General features: G+C 30.0%; 1 non-coding gene across 1 annotated transcript; it reads right to left on the minus strand.

Moving 5' to 3' along the window:
• Positions 1–17,418: 17,418 nt before the first annotated feature.
• On the minus strand, positions 17,419–17,521 carry LOC129294012 (U6 spliceosomal RNA). Its single transcript, XR_008589256.1, has one exon. It is a non-coding gene; the product is annotated as a U6 spliceosomal RNA (small nuclear RNA).
• Positions 17,522–23,730: the final 6,209 nt, after the last annotated feature.

The raw sequence follows: 23,730 nt of genomic DNA on the forward strand, positions 1-23,730 counted from the left end.
GGAGAGAGAGTGGGGAGGAGACTGAGAAGAGAGTAGGGTGGAGGGAGAAAAGGAGAAAGATAGGAGGAGAAAGAGTTTTTTATTTTAAAAAATATTTTAAAATGAGGGGTCCTACTATTAATATATTTTATGATAAAAATGTTAAAAAGTTTAAATGTGGAGCCCATATAATGGGAAAATAACGTAGGGGCATGACAGACTGAATTTCTAAAGTGAATGGATAAAATTGATATCAAGTTAAGTTTAAAATTATTTATTAATTTTTGTGTATAATTTAAGAATAAAATTAACCTTTAACTCAATATATATAAGGGGTTAAGGTGATTTTTGTCTTTATATTTCCTTTTAAGAGCAGTTGGCACTCTATACTAATAAGTAAAGCACTTTTTTCTAAATTATTATTTAAAGGAGTAAAAATTTCCCTCCATTAATGATCTGTAAATTGAAGGAGATTTTTACTCATCTAAAAAATAATTTAAGAAAAAAAATGTTCTACTGATCATTCCAGATTACCCAATATTCCTCGAAGGAGAGTATAGAGGTAAAAATTTATTTTAATTTTAAGTATATTTAGTAAATTTTTCAACTAACTATTTATATTTTTTTTAATTGTTAGAAAGGACAATAATTTGTTATTAAGATTTTAAAAATTTAAAATCTGTAATTATTATTATTGTTTTTAGGAATCTCTAATTCTTATTTTCCCAAATGTTAATCCCTGTAGCTATGGTGTCAAATTAACCTTCATACATTTTACTGTCGCTTGAAGACCAAGTAAATTTTGTATGATCCAATATATATTATAATTGTACTTTAAAAATTTGAAAAGTTACTCTGTATTATTAACATATTAGAAATATGAAAAAATTTTCTGATATAAAAAAGATTTTTTAAAATTTTTTTATCTCTAAATAAGAGATGTTGTTAGAATATTTTTTAATGAATGAATTATTACATTTTTATTAAATTAAAAAGAGAAAAAGATAAATATTCTCATTAATTTATTTTTAAAAAATTTATTTTTTATTTATAATACTTAAGAATAAAATTAAAATATTTTTATACTTTTAATTAAATAGTTAACTTTTATTAATTTATGTAATTTAATTAAAAATATTTTACACGTAAGGATGGAGGAATATATTGGATCATGTAAAAATTGAAGATTTAAAAACTGACATCCTGAGGAAAAATGAGAACATGAAACACGTGTATGGTGATTCAAATAATGGAGTTACAATTCACAAGGATTAAAAGCGGAAAATTTCTCTCGGCCTGGTTTTTGATCTGGAGGGACCTTTCAGGGGAGAGGAACTTTTCCATTTCTTTCAATTCCATTTCCCTTCACCTCTTTCATCTCAATTATTCATTAATTTTATAATGAGAGAAAAAAAAAAGTGAAGACACCCTTAATGCTCTTCTAGGCTATTATCGAAAAATTATCTGTAGCTTATGAGTTACGAATGCACGAGCATGATAAGTGATAGGAGGACTTGAAAGATCGATGACAACGAGCGTCAACTAGTCAAGCATTGTTGAGATTTGGTTCTTGGGAGGAAGCATTATCGGAGTGAGCAATAAAGACAACTAAAGAGTAAGCAAAAACAGGATCAAGAATGACTTGTGAGTTATGATGATAGGGATGGGGACGGCGATGTGATGATTTGCTGAAGAGCAACGACAACTTGTAGCGGCAAAAAGGAGAGAAGCATATTGAAGAAAGAAGAGTAAATATTAAATTGAATGAATCATTATCATGAATTTAGATGAATTAGGGGATTTAAGGTTGGTTTTTTTTTTTAGAAGATAGCAGCTAAAGATTTCTGTGTGAAATTTATATCAATTAAAAATCAGTTGTTGTCAAAACCTGAATGAAAAACAAGCTACAATGAACTATTGTTAATTTAAAATGAGTTGTTATTAAAACCTAAATGAATACTTATTAATAAGGACTAATCCGAATCCACAAGTATCCACTCGAATTTTGACAAGTGATCTTTGACTGATATAATTTTTAATCAGTGATTCTTCATTGCTATTTTTCCTCTTTTTTTTGCCTTCCATCCTTAGTAGATATGGGCTGATATGTGATGTGGAGTAAGATTTAGTTTAATTTTTTTAAATCTAAAAAGAGTGAAAATTATGAGAATTAATTAAACAAAATATGCATATGCAGGCTTAAACGGGCTGGCCCTCGGCCCTATGGGGCCGACCTGTTTAAGCCCTAGATTAAACGGGCTTAAATGGACCAGCTCGTTTAAGCCCGATTTATTATTTTGGAATCCTATTTTCAAGCCCGGCCCTACTATTATATGGATTTAAATGGGCTAGCTTGTTTTTCCGGCTCTAGAGCCACACCAGCCAACAGAGATGCTAAAGGGTAAGGTGAGCCACTTTTAGATGGAGAGAGAGGGGGAGAGAGAAGGAGAGAGAGTGGGGAGGAGACTGAGAAGAGAGTAGGGTGGAGGGAGAAAAGGAGAAAGATAGGAGGAGAAAGAGTTTTTTATTTTAAAAAATATTTTAAAATGAGGGGTCCTACTATTAATATATTTTATGATAAAAATGTTAAAAAGTTTAAATGTGGAGCCCATATAATGGGAAAATAACGTAGGGGCATGACAGACTGAATTTCTAAAGTGAATGGATAAAATTGATATCAAGTTAAGTTTAAAATTATTTATTAATTTTTGTGTATAATTTAAGAATAAAATTAACCTTTAACTCAATATATATAAGGGGTTAAGGTGATTTTTGTCTTTATATTTCCTTTTAAGAGCAGTTGGCACTCTATACTAATAAGTAAAGCACTTTTTTCTAAATTATTATTTAAAGGAGTAAAAATTTCCCTCCATTAATGATCTGTAAATTGAAGGAGATTTTTACTCATCTAAAAAATAATTTAAGAAAAAAAATGTTCTACTGATCATTCCAGATTACCCAATATTCCTCGAAGGAGAGTATAGAGGTAAAAATTTATTTTAATTTTAAGTATATTTAGTAAATTTTTCAACTAACTATTTATATTTTTTTTAATTGTTAGAAAGGACAATAATTTGTTATTAAGATTTTAAAAATTTAAAATCTGTAATTATTATTATTGTTTTTAGGAATCTCTAATTCTTATTTTCCCAAATGTTAATCCCTGTAGCTATGGTGTCAAATTAACCTTCATACATTTTACTGTCGCTTGAAGACCAAGTAAATTTTGTATGATCCAATATATATTATAATTGTACTTTAAAAATTTGAAAAGTTACTCTGTATTATTAACATATTAGAAATATGAAAAAATTTTCTGATATAAAAAAGATTTTTTAAAATTTTTTTATCTCTAAATAAGAGATGTTGTTAGAATATTTTTTAATGAATGAATTATTACATTTTTATTAAATTAAAAAGAGAAAAAGATAAATATTCTCATTAATTTATTTTTAAAAAATTTATTTTTTATTTATAATACTTAAGAATAAAATTAAAATATTTTTATACTTTTAATTAAATAGTTAACTTTTATTAATTTATGTAATTTAATTAAAAATATTTTACACGTAAGGATGGAGGAATATATTGGATCATGTAAAAATTGAAGATTTAAAAACTGACATCCTGAGGAAAAATGAGAACATGAAACACGTGTATGGTGATTCAAATAATGGAGTTACAATTCACAAGGATTAAAAGCGGAAAATTTCTCTCGGCCTGGTTTTTGATCTGGAGGGACCTTTCAGGGGAGAGGAACTTTTCCATTTCTTTCAATTCCATTTCCCTTCACCTCTTTCATCTCAATTATTCATTAATTTTATAATGAGAGAAAAAAAAAAGTGAAGACACCCTTAATGCTCTTCTAGGCTATTATCGAAAAATTATCTGTAGGGAGTAGGGACCTGGTATTCCTATTCCTAGCCTAGCTAATTGACTCATGCCCGACAAAATAATTTATGTCTACCATGAATATTATTTTTTTAATTTTTTATAAATTATTTTTATCAATTTTATTAATTAATATAAAAAATATAAAAAATAAAATATTCAAAATTTTAAATATACTTTTATCTAATAAATTTAAAAAATAATGTCATGTTAATTTTTTTATAAAAAATAATTTTAAAGATATTTTTTAAATTTTATTTAAAAATGATATTGTAATTTGTAAATGGGGTTAAATAAAATTTTTAAAATATGCTTTATAAATCAAAAGAAGCACTTCACATGCGTATAATTTGCTTGACTTTTTATTTTTTTTTAAATGAGGACGTCGTTAAAATGAATAGGTGCGGCCGCTTTCCAAACAATGGTGTACGAAGATTCTTCACTACCATGGAGACTTCACTTTGATCAACAAAGAAAAACAAGAAATTTCCATCACACAAATTCTGTCTCTCAAACCTAAGTCATTACGTTAATTATTATTTATGATTCTTTTTTAAAATATAATATAATTTGAAAACAATAAAGTTTTTTAATATTATTTTTTAAATGAAGAGAGAACAAAATTATATTGTAGTTTGATGCTTAATCGTGTAAAAATATTTTTAAAAATTTTTAATTTTATTATGAAAAGTGAGTTTGTAAAGTATTACTCTTTTTATTAAAAAATGCTGGGCTCATACTACAATATCTCTGGCTCCTCCTCCTTCCATGAAAGAGGATTTTCCTCTTCCAACAACATTTTTAGGGTAGAAATCCACATCTAGGATATTAACCAAGACATCGACGACTGTAAAATTCCAGAAGTTGATAAAAATGCCCTCTATAAACTTGAAGGAAAATTCTTCAACAAATTTGATTATATTATTAGATTGGTTGAAGATGTAATTCCTATCAATCTTTTAAAAGAAGAATTTTTTTTCCTATGTGATGAATCCATTAAACACCATCATAAGAATTATAAATTTTTGCACATTGGATGTGTCCAAGTTGCTATCAAACCTCTAGTTAAAAAAGGATTAGATGTCTCTTATCTTCTTTGTCTTAGGGATACTCGACATGAGTTATTTTCTGACTCATTGTTAGGCATTGTAGAAGCTGGCCTGCATGCAGGGCTAATCTATTTCAATAGCTACCCAAACAAAACAATTAGCCTTATGGATGAAAACATCATAGATGTTTTAAAACTAAATGTAAAATTACATGGCTTTTGCATGCAACTAGGATCTATCCCTGTAGAGCTTGCTTTATAGAATCCAATATAAAGTCATGAACTTTTCAAGTTCTAGAGTCTTAATACTGAAAGAAGATGGTTATACCATTGTATTCGTAAGTTATGGACAACTCATAGCTTATGTTTAGATAGTTTCCCTAAAAACTTGTCAAGATAACAAGATCAACCACCAATTAACAAAAGAACAAGCCCCAAATAGGAAAGGTCTCGATTCTTTTTGTGAATAGTTTGGGTTTTCATCCTGTAAGAAACAAAAATCCAAATCCAAACCTCCTCAAAAGTGTTACCATAAATCTCCAAGAAGAATCCCATACCAAAAGTATAAATCAAACACACCAACTCAAAAACTTAAATGAGAATTAAGATCCAAACCTCTTGTTGATATCCATAAGAAAAATATTACATGTTACAAATATGGCAAGCCAGGCTATATATCCAATTTGAAATGGAAGCATGAGTTATAAAAATGAAAGAAGGAGTCGTCACACTTCCATTCACATCACCCCCATTAACCAAAAACGTCCCAAAGATAATTATAACCAATAACTAGCATAATGTTTGTAACCTCCTTTTACTTGTCTGTTTCATTCAAAGTCCTAGTAGTATAAATAAGACCAATGGCTTTTGCTGTAGCATCGTTCATTTTTGAAATAAAGATTAGATTATCTCGCTTTGTTTGCTTTCTATATTACAAATATTATAGGCTCAGAAAGAAAGTTAGAGTCTTAGAAATTGATGAAAAGATACTTGACCAACTCAATAATGTTATAATAAAAACTTCTAATGAAGAAAGTAATGAGTAAACTTCTAAAAATCTTAGCCAAATCTAAAATGATGACCTTTCTTCCTTTGAAGAAGAAGAAATTAACATCATTAGAAAAGAACATGATTTCCTATTCGAAGTCATTAATGCCCTTACAGATCTCGAAGAAAAAAATATTATCTCAATAAGCTCAAGGAAATGTTGGGAGAAAATCATTCCCCTTCTTCAAACTATAAGACCCCTCTAATTATAGCTAATAAATATAGTTTGACTGAAACCTTAAAAAATTTAAACAAGTCCCTAAACTAGCTACAATTTAGGATCTTCAGCATGAAATAAATAATTTAAAAATCAAAATTAAAGATCTCAAAATACAACAACAAAGAGAAAGTTTAGTCTTAGAAGAAATAAAACTATCCAATTTCCAAGAATCAAATTTTGAAAATCAACCTGAAAAATGATGAAGAGCAACATGAACATAATAATGAAAATGAAGAACTTTCTAAACCATTTCTTAATTTAATCTCAAGATTAAAACTTCAAAAATTTTACATTAATGTAAGAATAATCATTAATCAAGAATTTATTTTTGATCAAATAGCCCTATTTGACATAGGAGCAGATTCAAATTGTATTCAAGAAGGTCTTGTCCCAACCAAATATTTTGAGAAACACCATAGCAATATTAGGCACGGCTAATGGGTCTAGTCTCATTGTCAGATACAAAACTACAAATGTCATTATAGAAAATCAGGGATTTCAAATCCAAACTCCATTTCTTTTAGTATAAAACATAAAAAAATTATTTTAGAGACTCCTTTTAGGGTTTAGGAAAACTTTTTTCTTTTTCCATTAACACTAATAGAATAATCATTTAATATTTAGGAAAGCTAGCTCTCTTGGAATTTATTTCCAAACTAGTAATAAAGAAGTCAATCCCATTCTTATTAAAGAAAAGTAAATTAATTTCTTAAAAGAAGAAATTTCTTTCAAAAATATGGAAACTCAATTAGTTGAACTAGAAGTTAGACAGAGGATCCAAGATTTTATAATCAATATTTTACAAAATATATATTCAGATCTCCTTAATGCTTTTTGGGAGAGAAAGAAACATTTGGTCAGTCTACCTTATGAAAAGGATAAGATTCCAACAAAAGCTAGACTAATCTAAATGAATCAAGAACTTCGTGAATTGTGTCAAAAGGAAATTCAAGAACTCCTCGCCAAAAAATTAATTAAAGAAAGTTGTAGTCCGTAGTCTTATGCTGCCTTTTATGTCAATAAAAATACAAAAATTGAGAGAGAAGCTTAAAGGCTAGTGATTAACTACAAACCATTGAACTAAGTACTCTAGTGGATTAGGTGCCCTATTCCTAATAAAATAGACCTTCTTAATCACCTACAGTTGGCAAAAATCTTCTCCAAATTTGATATGAAAATTGGATTTTGGCATACCCAATTGATGAAAAGGATAGGTATAAAACTACATTCACAGTTCTCTTTTACCAATATGAATGGAATGTCATGCCTTTTTGATTGAAAAATGCCCCCTCCAAATTCCAGAGAATCATGAATGAAATCTTCAATCCATACATCAAGTTCATCATTATTTACATTGATGATGTTTTAGTCTACTCACAATCTATTAGATCAGCATTTTAAATATATTAACATATTCATCAATATTGTTAAAAGAAATGGTCTTGCTGGTTCTAACACAAAAATTAGCCTTTTCCAGACCAAAAGAAGGTTCTTAGGGCATCATATCCATCAGGGGATGATTACTCTTATTGACCAAGCCATCCAATTTACGGATAAATTTTTTAGATTAAATAATTAATAAAACCCAACTCTAAAGATTTCTAGGATGGTTAAATTATATAGGAGAATTTGTCCTTCAGTTAAATAATCTTATTAAACAACTCCATGATCAACTGATGAAAAATTTGCCTACATAGACAGATATCCATACTCAAATTGTTAGACAAATCAAACACAAGTTAGAGAGCTCCCCTGCCTAGCTCTGCCAAACCCAACAAACAACAACAACAACAACAACAACAAGCCTTTATCCCACTAGGTGGGGTCGGCTACATGGATTGCAAGACGCCATTGTGCTCTATCATTTATTAAGCTTTTAGAAATATTATTAATTAAGAGATCACGTTCAACAACTTCCAAGAGTGTTCTCTTAGGCCTTCCTCTACCTCTCTTAATCGGACTCAAAGTTATATGTTCCACTCTTCTCACTGGTGCCTCCCTTGGTCTTCTTTGTACATGCCCAAACCATCTCAACCGATTTTCTACCATTTTTTCCTCAATAGGTGCCACCCTCACTTTTTCACGTATGTGCTCATTTCGAATTTTATCTTTACGTGTATGTCCGCACATCCATCGTAACATTCTCATCTCTGCTACTCCAACTTTATGCTCTTGCTGTCCCGTTAGAGCCCAACATTCACTACTATATAACATTGCCGGTCTGATAGCAGTACGATAAAACTTTCCTTTAAGTTTATTAGGCACCTTACGGTCACAAATAACTCCTTTAGCTTTTCTCCAATTAAACCACCCAGCTTGAATTCTATGTGAAATATCTCCACTGATTTCGCCATCATTTTGGATAATGGCTCCCAAATATCTAAACTTTTCCACTTGAGGTATAATTTGATCTCCCAATTTCACTTCCAAATTATTTTCGAATAGTCCTTTATCAAATTTACAATATAAATATTCCGTCTTACTTCTACTCAACGAAAACCTTTCGACTCCAATGTCCTCCTCCATAACTCAAGTTTGCAATTAACCTCTTCTCTTGTCTCTGCTATAAGAACTATATCATCCGCGAAGAGCATACATTTCGGGATTTCCTCTTGAATATGTTCCGTCAAAACATTTAAAATCAAGTTGAACAAATAAGGACTCAGAGATGATCCCTGATGTAGCCCAATCTTTATAGGAAAATCCTTTGTTTGACCACTAGGCGTTCTTATACTAGTTTTTACCCCCTCATACATATCTTGTATGGCTTTAATATAAGCAATCCGTACTCCCTTTTTTTCCAACGCTTTCCAAAGCACTTCTCTTGGTATACGGTCATAAGCTTTTTCCAAATCAATAAAAACCATGTGTAGATCTTTATTTTTACAACGATACTTTTCCATTAATCCCCTTAGTAGATAAATCGCCTCTGTAGTTGATCTACCTGGCATAAAACCAAATTGATTCTCAGAAATACTTGTCTCCAATCTCAACCTGTGCTCAATTACTTTCTCCCACAATTTCATTGTGTGGCTCATGAGTTTAATCCCTCTATAGTTAGTACAATTCTGAATATCTCCTTTATTTTTATAAATAGGAATTAATGTACTTCTCCTCCACTCATCAGGCATTTTCTTGGACCGTAAAATCACATTAAATAACTTAGTTAACCATCTCACCCCTTCTTCACCTAAACATTTCCACGCTTCGATAGATATACAATCAGGTCCGTTAGCTCTACCATTTGCCATTTTCTTAAGAGCTTCCTTTACCTCCTTATCACGTATTTTTCGATAGAATGACAAATTTTGTTCTCCTTCACCAGTTACTAAATCCTCCAAGTTACTAGATGAATCCTCTCCATCATTGAAAAGTTTAGAAAAATAAGTCTCCCATCTATTTTTAATTTCATCATCTGTAACTAAAATTCTTCCCTCTTCATCCTTAATACACCTTACCTGTTCTAGATCTCTTGATTTTCTTTCCCTACTCTTGGCAATCTTATAAATATTTTGCTCTCCTTCCTTCGTCTCAAGGTTCTTATAAAATTCTTCAAAAGCTTTAGAACGAGCTTCACCCACAGCTCTCTTAGTTTCCTTCTTAGCCATACGGTACCTCTCCCAATTTTCCTCATTGTTACACAAATGTATGGCTTTAAAACAGTTCTTCTTATACTTGATTTTGTCCTGTACACTATTATTCCACCACCAAGACTCCTTATCTCTCGGACCAGGACCTTTCGATTCTCCCAAAACTACTTTTGCAACCTCCCGTATCTTTTTAGCCATATCCTCCCATATGATGTTAGCACTTCCCTGAGAATCCCAAATTCCTTTATCCAAAAGATTTCGCTTGAAAATATCTTGCTTCTCACCTTTTAATTGCCACCACCTAATCCTTGGTGTTACTACTTGTCGACGTTTTTGGATTTTACTCATAATACACACATCAAGGACTAGGACCCTATGTTGTGTCGTTACAGCATCTCCAGGGATCACCTTACAATTTTTACAAAGTTTTCTATCTGTGTTCCTAACCAAAAGAAAATCAATCTGCGACCTTGAGGCTCCACTTTTGTAGGTGATGAGATGCTCATCTCTCTTCTTGAAACAAGTGTTGGCAATCTTAAAATCATACGCCAATGAGAAATCAAGAAGAGTTTGCCCTTCATTGTTTAGCTCTCCAAAACCAAAACCACCATGCACCCTCGCATACTGACCAGCTTCCCTCCCGACATGCCCATTAAAGTCTCCTCCAATAAAAATCTTTTCACTCTGTGGTATGTGTCGAATCAACCCCTCCAGATCCTCCCAAAATAATTCCTTAAGACTGGCTTCTATCCCGACTTGCGGCGCATAAGCGCTAACAATATTAACAGTCTCACGTCCAATTATCATTTTTAAAGAAATAATTCTGTCTCCAATTCTGCTAACTTCTACAACGTTCTTCTTCCACTCCTTATCTATAATGATGCCTACTCCATTGCGTGCACTTACTTTTCCTGTATACCAAAGTTTGAAACCTTGAATATCCTTAGCTTCTTCTCCACGCCATTTTGTTTCTTGCAAGCAAAGGATATTGATTTTCCTTTGAATCATAACCCCTACAACCTCTACAGATTTACAATTTAATGTCCCAACATTCCAAGTACCAAATCTAATTTTGCTCTTATGGACTAACTTCTTTAGCCGCGTGCGTCCAAATGACGCGGTAGCCCTTGCTCATTTAACACTACATCCGGGCGCCGATGCAGCGGCTCTAACTCACTTATCACTGTACTCGAGCCATGCAGCGCGTTACTTACGGGCAACGACCTAGCATTAACATTATAACGTCTATTGTCCATGTTCATGATAGATTCAACAAATTTTTACATTGGCTGTTGATGGCCTAACACAACCCTCCTCCTTTACCCGGGCTTGGGACCGGCTATAAACATAGGCGGAGTTAGCTCTGCCAAACCCACATGCATTAAAAAAGACCGATGTCTCTGATATTATATAAGAAAGAATCCTTAAATAGAGACTTGATGAGAAGGAAAGTATTATTGACTTCATATTAAAGCATTGGAATCCAACCTAGTAAAATTATTCAACAGTAAAAAAAATAAAATTTACCATTGTTTTATATATCACAAAATTTCAAAGTCATTTATTAAACTATAATATTTTAATTTTAGTCAAAGATATTTTATAAAAAGATGTTAAAACCATTGTATCAAAACATATTTTTTCTAGATGGCAAGCTTTATTAAGCATTTTTGGTTTTGATATGAATACGTCTGAGGCTCTACAAACTCTTTACCAGACCATTCACGAGAGAATTCTTGCAGGGAAGGTAAATCATTCTGCCTCCCAAGAAACCAAAAGAGATGGAGAAAATTGATCTAGCATCACTCTTATCAATTGGGTCATTGGTCCAAAAATTAAATAAGTCATCAACTCAAACCAAAAAACCAGGGTTATCCACCTTTAAAACCTTAAAGCAAGAGGCATCATCCTTAACAACCCCAAAACCATTAACTTCTTCCAAACCAATTTCCCAAATAGTAACCCCAGATCTTTATGCATTTCCAATTCAAACCATTCAAACCCTAACCAACCAAGGATTAACACATTTACCAAAAAAATCAAAGGCAGAGGTTGCTAAGGAAGAAGAAAATAATATAATATCCCTTTCTTAGCTTGTTAAGAGCCTAAAAAATAAATAAGTAACTGTGGCAAGCCTAAAAAATAAACAAGTAGTTGAGCTTCCTAAAATTGTACAAAAGCTAAAAACCAACTATATCCCATAGCTTGATAAGGCCATAGAAATTGTCTGAATTGAACCAGAATTTTTCCTAAAAAATCTAAACATATAGGCTGTCAAATTTTTCCTTTAGGGTTTTACTTCAAGCCCTTAGACTTAAACAAAATCCAATAGTTTTATGAACTTATATTAGTAGACACCAAATCTATAACCTTGAGATATAACCTAGATAAAAAGATGGAGTGGTCAATAAAACCACATGGGTCCATTTTACCTTACAAATATTGGAAGTACTTACTTCTATTAACTGGGGTTAAAACCCTAATAAACTAAAGAAATTTTAAGTCAGATTTGATTTAATGTGATATAATTATTAGGATTACATTGATGCCTAGTATAACACGTTTTGGTACCAAAACAAATATTGGTATCATTCATGGTTCCTTTATTTCAAAAAGGACTGTAATCCCTATAAGTTTTCCCAGTGGTTTATAAAATGATGGGATTACTTTGGATTTATTGAGGAAATTCTACCCCCAGCTATTAAACAAAGATTTTCATATTTTAAATAAAAAATAAATCTCATAGATGATCCCTTCCCTGCTTTTTTACATTTTTCATCAAACTATCATTGTCTTGGATTTTTGCTTGGCATTACAAATATACCAGTCCACCTAGTGGATATCTTGTTCTCTAGAGGGTTTCATACATAAGGTGGTATGCAAATTTTTAAGACTATAGAGCTGATGTCTTTGCAGTCTAGTCATAGTTCAAAAAGAACCTTAAATAGCTCGTCACCTTAGAGAACGATAAGTTTCTTAACCAAAAAAGCCAGATTCATGCATGCTTAGCTTCAACCTTGGATAGAGAGACCTTTATTAACTAACTAAAAAGTGCACTAACAATTGACTGTTGACCCTGCTTCTACCTCTATCTCTATTGTAGAAACCCTAGAAGAAGACTTAGCACAAGAAAATGAAGATGATTACTTTGAAATTGATCTAGAAGAAGATTAGCCAATTTGAAGAAGATTAACCATTAAAAAAATTCAAAAAAAATTTGACTGTTGATAGTTAACCATTTGACCAAGTGCTGATCATTGATAAGTGGTAACATGCAGACATTAGATGAAGATTAATTAAGATGAAATTCAATCATTAGATTGAAAAAAATCTTGATCGTTATATGTATTTCCAAAAATATCTATATAAAACCTTGTAATGTCCCTTTCAAGGATAAGTTTTGAGCTAGAGAGAAAGAGAGAAGAAAGAAGGGAGAGGTCTTAAAGAGAGTTCTCTTTGTAAGCCTCATTCTCATTCTTCAATAAAATTTTTCATTAACCTTCTACTTTCTTGCACTTTCTTCTTCTTCTATTTCCTTTACTTTCTTGCACTTTATCCTTTTCATTTATTTTGCATTTTGATTTTTTTTTTTCACCTAGACCGTGGGGACTGCCACTTTTCTGGCTTTGTTTTGAATTCTTGTTCTTTATTTTCTATAACTTTTGTTAAGATGGTTTTGGCTACCGCCTTTCGGGCAACCTTTTAGTTTCTTGCATTTTATTTTTTACAACTTTGTTTTAATTTCTACATCTTTGCTTTACATTTTTGATTAACTGTGATCTAATCAAGCAGTCCGTTTGCCTCCTACTTCTCTCACATATTCTCCCCTTTTTCATCTTCCTTTTTGGGCTTTCTCCTCTGATCTGGTACTAACATTTTTAATTTACAAGAGTTAAAAATTCATAAATAATTTTTAACTCTTGTAAATTAAAAATTTATTGCTAGAATTTACCATACTGTACCCGTCATTTATTTTCCCCCCGACAGTAGCAATACTAAAAAATTATATTTTAAATGATGATTATATAACTGTTATTTATTGAGAGGACTTTAAATATCAAGCACATAAATGACAATTATTAACCATCATTTATGGGCTAAAATAACTATCATTAATTTTTGATTTTGTAATAATGATCGCATTTTATTTGAAAATTGATCACCTTATACATGGTGTGCATTTTTAACAATATTTTCAAACCCAACCTGGATAGTCAAACCATTGCTTGAAGAAGAAAGTAGTTTGGTCAAACCATTTCACCTGTTCTAGCAGTTGATCTGGGTTGGCTAGCTTTAACTCGGGCAGTTCTTGGAGATCTCGAGAAAAAACCAAGACCTATAACAGTTGGACCATTTTGACCCATTTATATATATATATATATATATGTATATAAATATCGCTTTTTATTGAATTATTATGTCACTAATTCTATCACCAGTCTAATTAATTAAACCATAAGAACTGTGACCCATTGACTTTTTTAGTTCATTGCCTAGTCTGATTTTTAAAACATTATTTTATAGGTCATTAAAAGAAGTGACTTTTGCAGATATACTTCATGTTATAGGAACAAATCAAGCAAATAGCTCAATATTTATTATATTTTACATTATAGCTAGTTTATTATATTTGTCAATGAAATACTGTTGTATATTAATGATAAATTATTTGTAAATTTTTAAAATTTCAATGATAAAGCCCTTATATATCAATGATAAATTCTTTATATATCAATGTAAACTGATCACACTCTAGATTTTCAAAAATTTGATCTATATGTTTTGGGCATAAGATTTTTTCAGCCAATGAGCCAATTTATCCTTAAAAAATTTGTAGCTAATTTTAAACATAAATAAATAAAAAGTATCTAACATAGTTTCATATTTTTTTAGAAATGTAAAAAAATGAAATTAAAATATTTTTAATCTTTTATGTTTTATTTTGTAAAATAGAAATTGAAAATATTTTATAAAATAGAAATTTTTAAAATAAAATAATTTTTTATTTTATAAAAATATGAATTTTAAAAATATTATTTAAGAAACAGAAAGCATTTTGAGATCTAAAGCAATAGTGTAATAATATCAATGTAGATCCAAAGTACAACATATTTTAGTGTACATTTGCAGTAAAATCTTTCTTTCCTTTTATTTTTTGGGTAACCATACAATAAAATCTATTGTTGTACCTTGCTACATTGGTAGTCGCCAGTCCAATTTTAAGCCCCCTTTTAATTAACAGGCTTAAAAGAGACAGGCCTGAAAGCCTTTTTCTTGATTTACTCTTGAAAAGCTACAGAGCCTAGATTGAAGGACCCGACATGTATTGGGCACTAGTCACACGCACCCAGTAATATTTATTGTGAAGAACTGAACATTGTTCGGACTCCTATAGTTGGAAATAACCAAGTTTATTAGGACTTGAAGAACCGTCTGGATTTCAGTCCTTTTTTACAGGGTTTATTAGGGCTAGACCCTCAAGCCCTGTTTCTTTTAAAAAAATAAATTTTAAAACCTGAATCCTTATTTAAATAAGGTCTATAAGTCCGACCTTTTAAGTTTAATTTTTTTTCCCAACTCTACATACTCCGTGAAAAGATAAGCATAGCTACGTTCGAACTTGGGGAGGACCACGTACACTTTTGTCACATGCATCCAATTTTTGTTATAATTATATCCAAAATCCAATGGCCCCATAGATACACAGTGAGAAGAATGATATCTGATGAGTGATGAGTGTCACGCAGCATCACTTAGCTTCCAAATTTACTTATCGAAATCTCAAAATCTAATCTCAACCGTCGGTGTTGTTTTCCTTTTCCTTTGTTTCTGATTTCCTTTTCCTTCACGTGTTTATTTCTTCGGAGGGAAGCCCATTTTCACACGGAACCACGCTCTTCTTTTGGAATAAACGAATAAATTATTTATTAATCTTGATATTATTTGAAATTTGAGTTATAAATATCACAATAATAACTCAGTTGTTCTTGTTGACTTTCCATGCCTTTTTAGTCTATTATTGGAATTTCATCCCTTCTTTTTACCACAATATAAACCATTTTTATAATTTTTTAGTTTAAAATATAGTACATTAAATAAATTTTATATTTTTACCTTTTTTATCACTTGTTTTTAAAATTTTTTATATTTAAAAATCATGCACGTGTTATTATGAATTTTTGAGATGGTATAAATAGAAAGATATTAACTTTTTTAAAGAAATCAAAATTTTAACTAATATTTTTCATAAACTATGAATTAGTTAATAATAACATATATTATGATGAGGAGGAAACATAATTTATCATCAATCAATTGTCGCAATTGCTTAAATGTGTACAATTTATCTAATTATGATGACCAACTATAGTGTAGGGGCTATCAATTCCAGCAGGGACCACTTTTAAACCTTTTATGCATGAATAATCCTTTTAAATCAGCAAGGAGCAATATATTTTTTTTTAATGAAGCATTTAAATCTGATAATATTAATAGCAGAGAACGAAGTATTTCTATTCAAAATTCATTAGAGGTCAATAGATTGAATTAGAATCTAAAAAATTAAATTAAAGTGACTTATATAGGAAAATAAAATTCAAGCTAAAATTAAACAATTAAATTAAAAAAAATCAATATTAAACTGAAAAAGAATAACCTCTTAAAAAAATATAGCTCTATAAAAATATTTTTCCTTGTTTTAGAAGAGGAAATTTACATATATTTCGTAAGAACTTTCAAAATATATAGGTCTAAGATCATCTAAGACCCTAAACTAGTTTTGGTTGTAATGTTCTTTTTCAATTTTTAAAAATGATGTAATCTTACCCTTATCGTTAACAAATATTAAATTTAATTAATTGTTAATTGACCACAAATTTACAAAATATGACTTCAAAAATTACAGAAAAGAACCAATAAAAGAAATTTTTTGTGGGTCATTTTCTATAATTTTGTTCCTCATATGTAATTTTGAATTTTTTTGTACTTTTTTGTCTTTTTCTATAACTTTTAACATCCTTTTTTTTTAGTTTTTAATCAACTAACAATCAAAGTTAAATTTTGTTAATGATAGGAGTAATATTATATCCTTTTTTAAAGTTAAAAAGGAACTTTATATTAAAAGTGAGTCTTGAATCTTAGGCGCTTATGAATTTATAATTTAAAGGTGAAATTACCTTTTAACCCTATGCAAATTACTTATCAAAGAAATCTTCAAATGGATAAAACCTTAATGCTTTCAAACTAAAGCACAACCTTGTTAAAATGATACAATTTGTGCATAATTTAATCTTGGTGAAGAAGATAAAGTTATTGATGGTGTTGAATTAGCAAACCCAGCAGTTGAGCTTTCTTCGGCTTGAGATTCAAGTTCATATATTTTGTTCATACATGATGATGAAAAGTAGACATTTAATGATCTTCTATTTTTGTTTGTACTTTAAATGTGAAATTTGAACTTTAAAATTTATTAAATAGTTTAGGATTAAGTTCAATTTTGCCAAAAATAAAATCTAGTTGAGTTTTGAAAATGAAAAGATTCAAAAAATCTTTCGGATTCAAATCCTTATATAATAAGCTAAGCTCGTAAAAACCCTCCCAACCCGTTCTATATATGCTCCTCTTAAACATTTTTCATTTCTTTGCTCCTATTGTTTTAGTTCTTGAGTTGTACATGTTATCCTTGTACAGGAGGCATGTTAATTTTCTTTGTATCGTTGTAATTTTATCATGTATCCTGATAAGGACGTTGTCTTAGTTCTTATCCGGATCCATTTAATTTTGTCTTCGAGCATGGGCGCGGGCCCATGTGAGAATTTTTCTAAATCAACTCAAAAAATCACTCAAAAAATCATTCATGTACATTTTATTTGTTTTCCAGCTCTTTCGTCCTCAAAATCTCAACCCTTCCTTCAGCTGTGCATGCACCACTGTAACATGCACGTTCAAAACAAGCTTTTTTTTTTTGTTTTGTTTTGGCTTACAAATGGCGCAAGAGGAGACAAAATTGAGTGCGACTCCTTTGTTGCCATTCAGTGTAACAAATTACAAAATATTCAGTGAAAATCTACAGTGTATTGAGAGTCATTTGTCACAACCACAGAGTGGAGGGTCACTTTTGATGTCCATCACCATCGCTTATTGTGATGAGCACAAATCTCGATTGTCTAGATTTTATTTTGGGCGGTCCATATTTGACACAAGTTTATTTTATTAGGAAAAATCATAATCAAGGACCTTGAAGATAATTAATTATGTGGCAAGACCAAATGATTCTGATGTTAACTCTGCAGGACCAAAAACCCTACCTATGTTGTCAAAAAAACAAAAATACCCTTTATGTGTATGTTATGTACTTTTTTAACAATAATTCCCCATTAAAAAGAAAATCCCATTTACATTTTAACCACAATCAATTCCCTTCTTAATAACTCTAAAAAATTAACTTGGTGGTAAAAAGGAATAGGTATTGTAATTTGGTGAATAAGTTTTCATTTGAGGAAAAAAAGTCTCATTTCTATTCTAACAACAACTAATTTTCCTATTAACAACTCTAAAAAATTAATCTTGTAATGCAGAGAAACAAGTATTGTAATTTGATGAACAAGTTCCTATTTGAAAAAAAATAAATTTTATTTTCATTGTAACAATAATTAATTCCTTTATTAACAATTATAAAATATTAATTTGGTAGAGAAGTTTTTATAATTCAATGAACAAGTCTCCATTTAAAAAAACAGTCTCATTTTTATTTTAACAACAATTAATTCTCCTACCACAAGAAAAATACATCAAGGGTAGTTTTGTCTTTTCACAAAAATTTCAATTACATTGGTCCTTTAGTCTTGCAAAGTAATATCATAATCATTTGGTCCTACAACATAATAAATTATCTTTAAGGGTCCTTGATTTTTATTTTTTCATTTTATTATTTTAACACGAACAAAATTAAAATCATCAGAATTTAGTAACATGAATTTGTAGTAATAACAAATGAAATGCCACTAATATCAAAGTCAAAGTAAAGAGGTGGTATTTCTTATATAAAATATTACTGCTTATAAATTATTCTTTTTATTTACAATTTTAATAAATAAATAAAGGTGGCGTCTTTCAAAATGAAATGTTACAACTTATTGTTAATCAACAATTAAGTAGCATTTCAATAACAAAATGTTAAGTATTTTCTTCTATTCGATTATATATTCATTTTATCATAATTATTTAATTAGTATTAATAATAAATATACATTTGTATTTAATAATTAAAAGTAGAAAAGTGGCATTTTCAAAACTTGAAACGCCACTTCATTTCTCTCTTAATGATTTAGTATTTTTTTATCATATTAAATAATTATTTTATAATAATTTATTTATTTATTAATTGTAATTAACATATAATATTATTTATTAATTAAATTTAGAAAGGTGGCATTTATTAAGCTTGTAAATGCCACTTATCTACTCTATTATTTATTTAGTTTTTTATTATAAATTATTTAATTAGTATTTATAATTAATATATACCTTTTTCTGAGCTTGAAAATGCCACCTCTCTCTTATAAATTATATTCTTTATTAATTAATATTATTTTTAATATATATATAATTATTAAATATTAAAAATTAAAAAATTATTTAAATGAGAGGGATAGCATTTCCAGGTGATGGAAGTGCCACCTTTCTCTTATAAGTTAAAATTTTAATTAATTAATATTATTTTTAAAAGATGAGCATTTTAGACCTGAAGTATTATGCAAAAAGTGCCCTGGACCCTGAACTTCTAAAATGTGTAATATGAACCTTAAAGTTCTAAATTCATAGTAAATTATCCCCCACCATTAACTTACACTTAATGCCATTATTATTCAATTAATGGGGCCTAATCAAAATACTGATGTCGTAGTCCCTTATTGATATATCATTTACTAATGAGCACTATAACATCCTAAGTTTCATACCTTGAAATTTCAAGTGTTTAGAAGGGTAAATTGGTAAATTTAAGTAAATTTGAAATTAATCATGTTTTTTGGAAGATTAATATGGTTACCAGATCACTGGGCAGCCTTAGAAGAGAGTTACATCAAAGTTCGAGCAAATTGGGGCACAAAAAGGGCCTAAAATAGTGTTAGGCTAGTTTGTGCCACACGTGGCGATGGATGAACAAAGTCTGCATTTATTAGACTCGTGATTAGGCAGAAAAACAAAAGAGAGAAAGAGGAAAACATGAGAGAGCGACGATGAACAAAACTTGAGGCTTTTGGGGTTTAACCTTGAGAGCAATTTGGAAGTATTTGAAGCAAAATTTATTCTCGGATAAGCTTCCTATACTTCTCTCTTTCCCCTTTTATTCAAATTTCTAAATGTTTAAGGTAATGTAGGGCTTGATTTTGATTTTTCTTGTATGTATGCGCCAGCAAGTATGAAACGACATTTCAAGAGCTAAAAAGGAAGTTGATGTTTGCTCCAGTGTTTGTCATTTTTAATCCTCACCTATCATATGTCATTTATATAGATGCTTCGTTGAAGTGCTTAGGGTGTGTTCTGATGCAAGATGAGGGGGTTGTTGCCTATGCTTTGAGACAATTGAGACTACATGAAGAAAACTATCTAAAGCATGATTTAGAGTTAGTAGCAGTGGTCTTTGCCTTGAAAATTTGATGACAGTACATGTTTGGTTCAGTGTTTGAAGTGTTCAGCGACCATAATAGTTTAAAGCATTTAGTAGATTAGAAGGAGCTGAATATAAGGCAACATAGATGGATGAAATTTATCAAAGACTACAATTTTGAGATCAAGTACCATTCAGGTAAAGCTAATGTAGTGGCTGATGCACTAAGTTAGAATATAGTGCATGTCGCTTACATGATGATTTGGGAGCACAACTTGTTAGAAACATTCCTGGATACTTAGAGGAAAGCACTACAGATGACATTGTGCAATGTGCACTTTACAGTAGTAATCAATGAGTTCTGGAAGGAATTGGGAGCTGCTCAGTTTGAGGATGAATATCTACTTGGAATATGCAAAGATTTTGAAGAGAGGAGAACTATAGAGTTTGGGCTTAATGATGAAGATTATGTGACCTATCGAGGCTAGATCTGTGTGCTAAGTGATGAGGAGATAAGGAAGACGATCTTAGAAGAAGCACACCGTAGCGAGTACACTGTTCACCCAGGTGCCACCAAGATGTATCAGGATATGAAGCAAATGTGGTGGTGGCCAGGAATGAAGAAAGATGTTACAAAGTTTGTGGCTTAATGTTTAACATGTCAAAAAGTCAAAATTGAGTACCAAAGGTTACATGTTCTGTTACAACCACTTAAGATTCCTAAGGAAAAAAGGGACAGCATATCTATAGATTTTATTATTTGCTTGGCTAGAACTTGGTTGGGTTATTATGTAATATGGGTGATTATGGATTGTTTGACCAAGCCAGTGCATTTCCTTGTAGTGAAGATGACTTGTTCACTGGAAAAGTATGCCAAGGTCTTTGTACATGACTCTAACTATGGTCACGATTTACATTGAACTTCTGGAGAGCATTGCAAAGAGCAGTGAGAACTAGTTTGAGGTTTAGTATAACTTATCATCCACAGACGGACGGCTAAACCGAGAGAATTGTCCAGACATTAAAGATTATATATATATATATATATAAGTGGTGCTCTTTTATTTAAAAAGAAAAGGGGGATTGGTGATTTTTGCTCTTACACTTTTTTTTTATTAAAGGAAGGAGATGTGGCCTCTTCGCTTTTATTTTTTAAAAAGTAAGTAGAAAGGTAACATGGCGTGCCTCTATTTACTTTTTAAAAAATAAATAAAAGGGAAGAGAAGGAAACACCACCTCTCTTCCCTTTTATTTTTTATAAGTAGAAATGTAGCATTTTTTCAATTTATGATATTTCATTAATTAAAGAAACATCATTTAAAATTTAAGATGGCATTAAATCTTATAATGTTTTGTAAATGTCACAAAACTAATATTTTAAATACTACTTAAACTCATTTTTAAAGTAGTGACTGTTAAAATTGGTCTTGGATGATTTAGATCTCACACAACAAGAAGAACCCAAATTCAGCCGCACAGAGGATCAAAAGCTTTATCACGATCCTGCACTGGCTTCCGCATGAAGAATTCAGTGATGCCCTGCATGGGAGAGAAAGTTCAGTAAACATTACTTTATTAAAAAAATAAAAAAATAAAAACAAACGACGAGCACATTGTTGGAATGTTAAAGAGTGTTAATATGTGATTAGTGTATATTAACCACATTAGTAAGTTGGTGACCTTAAGTTTTATATAAAGGTGCCGTATCTTGTTAGAGGTTAGGAAAGTCGTAACCTACCTCAAGAGAGATGTTAACATAGGTTCTCACCTCATGATTTGTAATCCCTTCAAAATAGGGTTGTATTATTTCTTTATATTTCATCATTGAAGGATGGTTAATGCGTTATAATGCCATCAATGTTTTTCTTTACATTGTTCAACAAACATCATTAAAAGCCGAATAATCTTTATGATAAAGGACAAAGAATGCCGACTCATTTCTAATCCTATAGAATACTGGTGACGATACGCTGATCTCATGGGAAATGAAAATCGCAAACTGATCTTTTGTTGATAATATATTAATATTACGTTGATCTCGTGGGAAATGAGAATCACGAACTGATCTTGTGTTGATAATATTCTATATAATTATAAAACAATAAACAATACGACAAGACTTATTGGCCTTCAATCAAATCATGTAAATTTTAATGTATTAATTTAATTAATAACAAAAATTTATTATAGAATAAAATGATATATAAAAGATTCGCATGTCTTGATTTAATTTGATACAAATACTTTAAGTATATAAGGTAAAGTAAATAAATTTTTTCCTAAATAATATTCTATATACCTAGCTAGTCCCTTACGTTAATAAGCATACTCATGCATTATCGTTGACTTTAAAAATGTTATATTTTTTTAAATATTTTTAGATATTTTTACACCTCAATCCTTACACAAACAAATTTATCTGTGACGATGAACTATCGTGTAGAGGCGCCTATCTATGCCCGCAGGGACCAATTTTATATATTTTCTACCTTCCATGTGTGCATGTTTTTGAAACTTTCAGGAAATTTGGATTTGAATTTAGTGATATAAATCTACCCACTTAATGAATATCTTAATTATAGTTATTGCATTTCTTCAACGCTTGAAAATTATCATTTATCAATATATATTTTTTTTAAAATTTAAAACAATCTCCAAAAATTTAGAACAGCCACTGATTTGATTTGATCTGATTGTAAGAGACAAGAGATGGTGCTTTCTAATTTCTAAGTGCCATACGATAAAATATCAAAGATCCATTTGATTAAATTGGAACTTACTATGATACCACTTGGGACACTCATTGATACCTAGTTCTGTTCAAAACAGCCTATTCAGACAAATATAATTTGCGCATGAAAATGAGGAGCACCAGGATGAAAGACAATTTTCAATCTTATTTATTCTTTAATGATTATATATACAGGCATTATAAAGTCGAAGTATGAATGAATTTGGGTTGATATAGGGAGTTATAATTAGGATAAAATTAATCTTAATAATTAATATATAATAAAGTGATAAACATCCATAAAATTCTAGAATGTTAAAGCATGTTTGCTTTTTGTTTTTGAAAACTGTTTCATACTTTTAAAAACAAAAAAATTAAAACTCATTTGGTTAAATGTTTTGGATTTAATTGTTTTTAAAACTGTTTTCATTTATTATTTTTTAAAAATAAAAAATATAAATGTCTTAAAGTTATTTTTATTTTTAAAACACAATATATTTAATTATTGAAAAATATAGTTACTTTAATTAATTTTTATTATGAACTACCACCATCAGTTAACAACCTGCAATCATCACTGCCAACCTACTTTTTAATTTCAAAACTTTTTTTAAA

The sequence above is a fragment of the Prosopis cineraria genome, unplaced genomic scaffold (assembly GCF_029017545.1).
Source record: "Prosopis cineraria cultivar Desert tree isolate PC_DT_omini unplaced genomic scaffold, ASM2901754v1 PC14, whole genome shotgun sequence".
In the NCBI taxonomy this organism is placed as follows: domain Eukaryota; kingdom Viridiplantae; phylum Streptophyta; class Magnoliopsida; order Fabales; family Fabaceae; genus Prosopis; species Prosopis cineraria.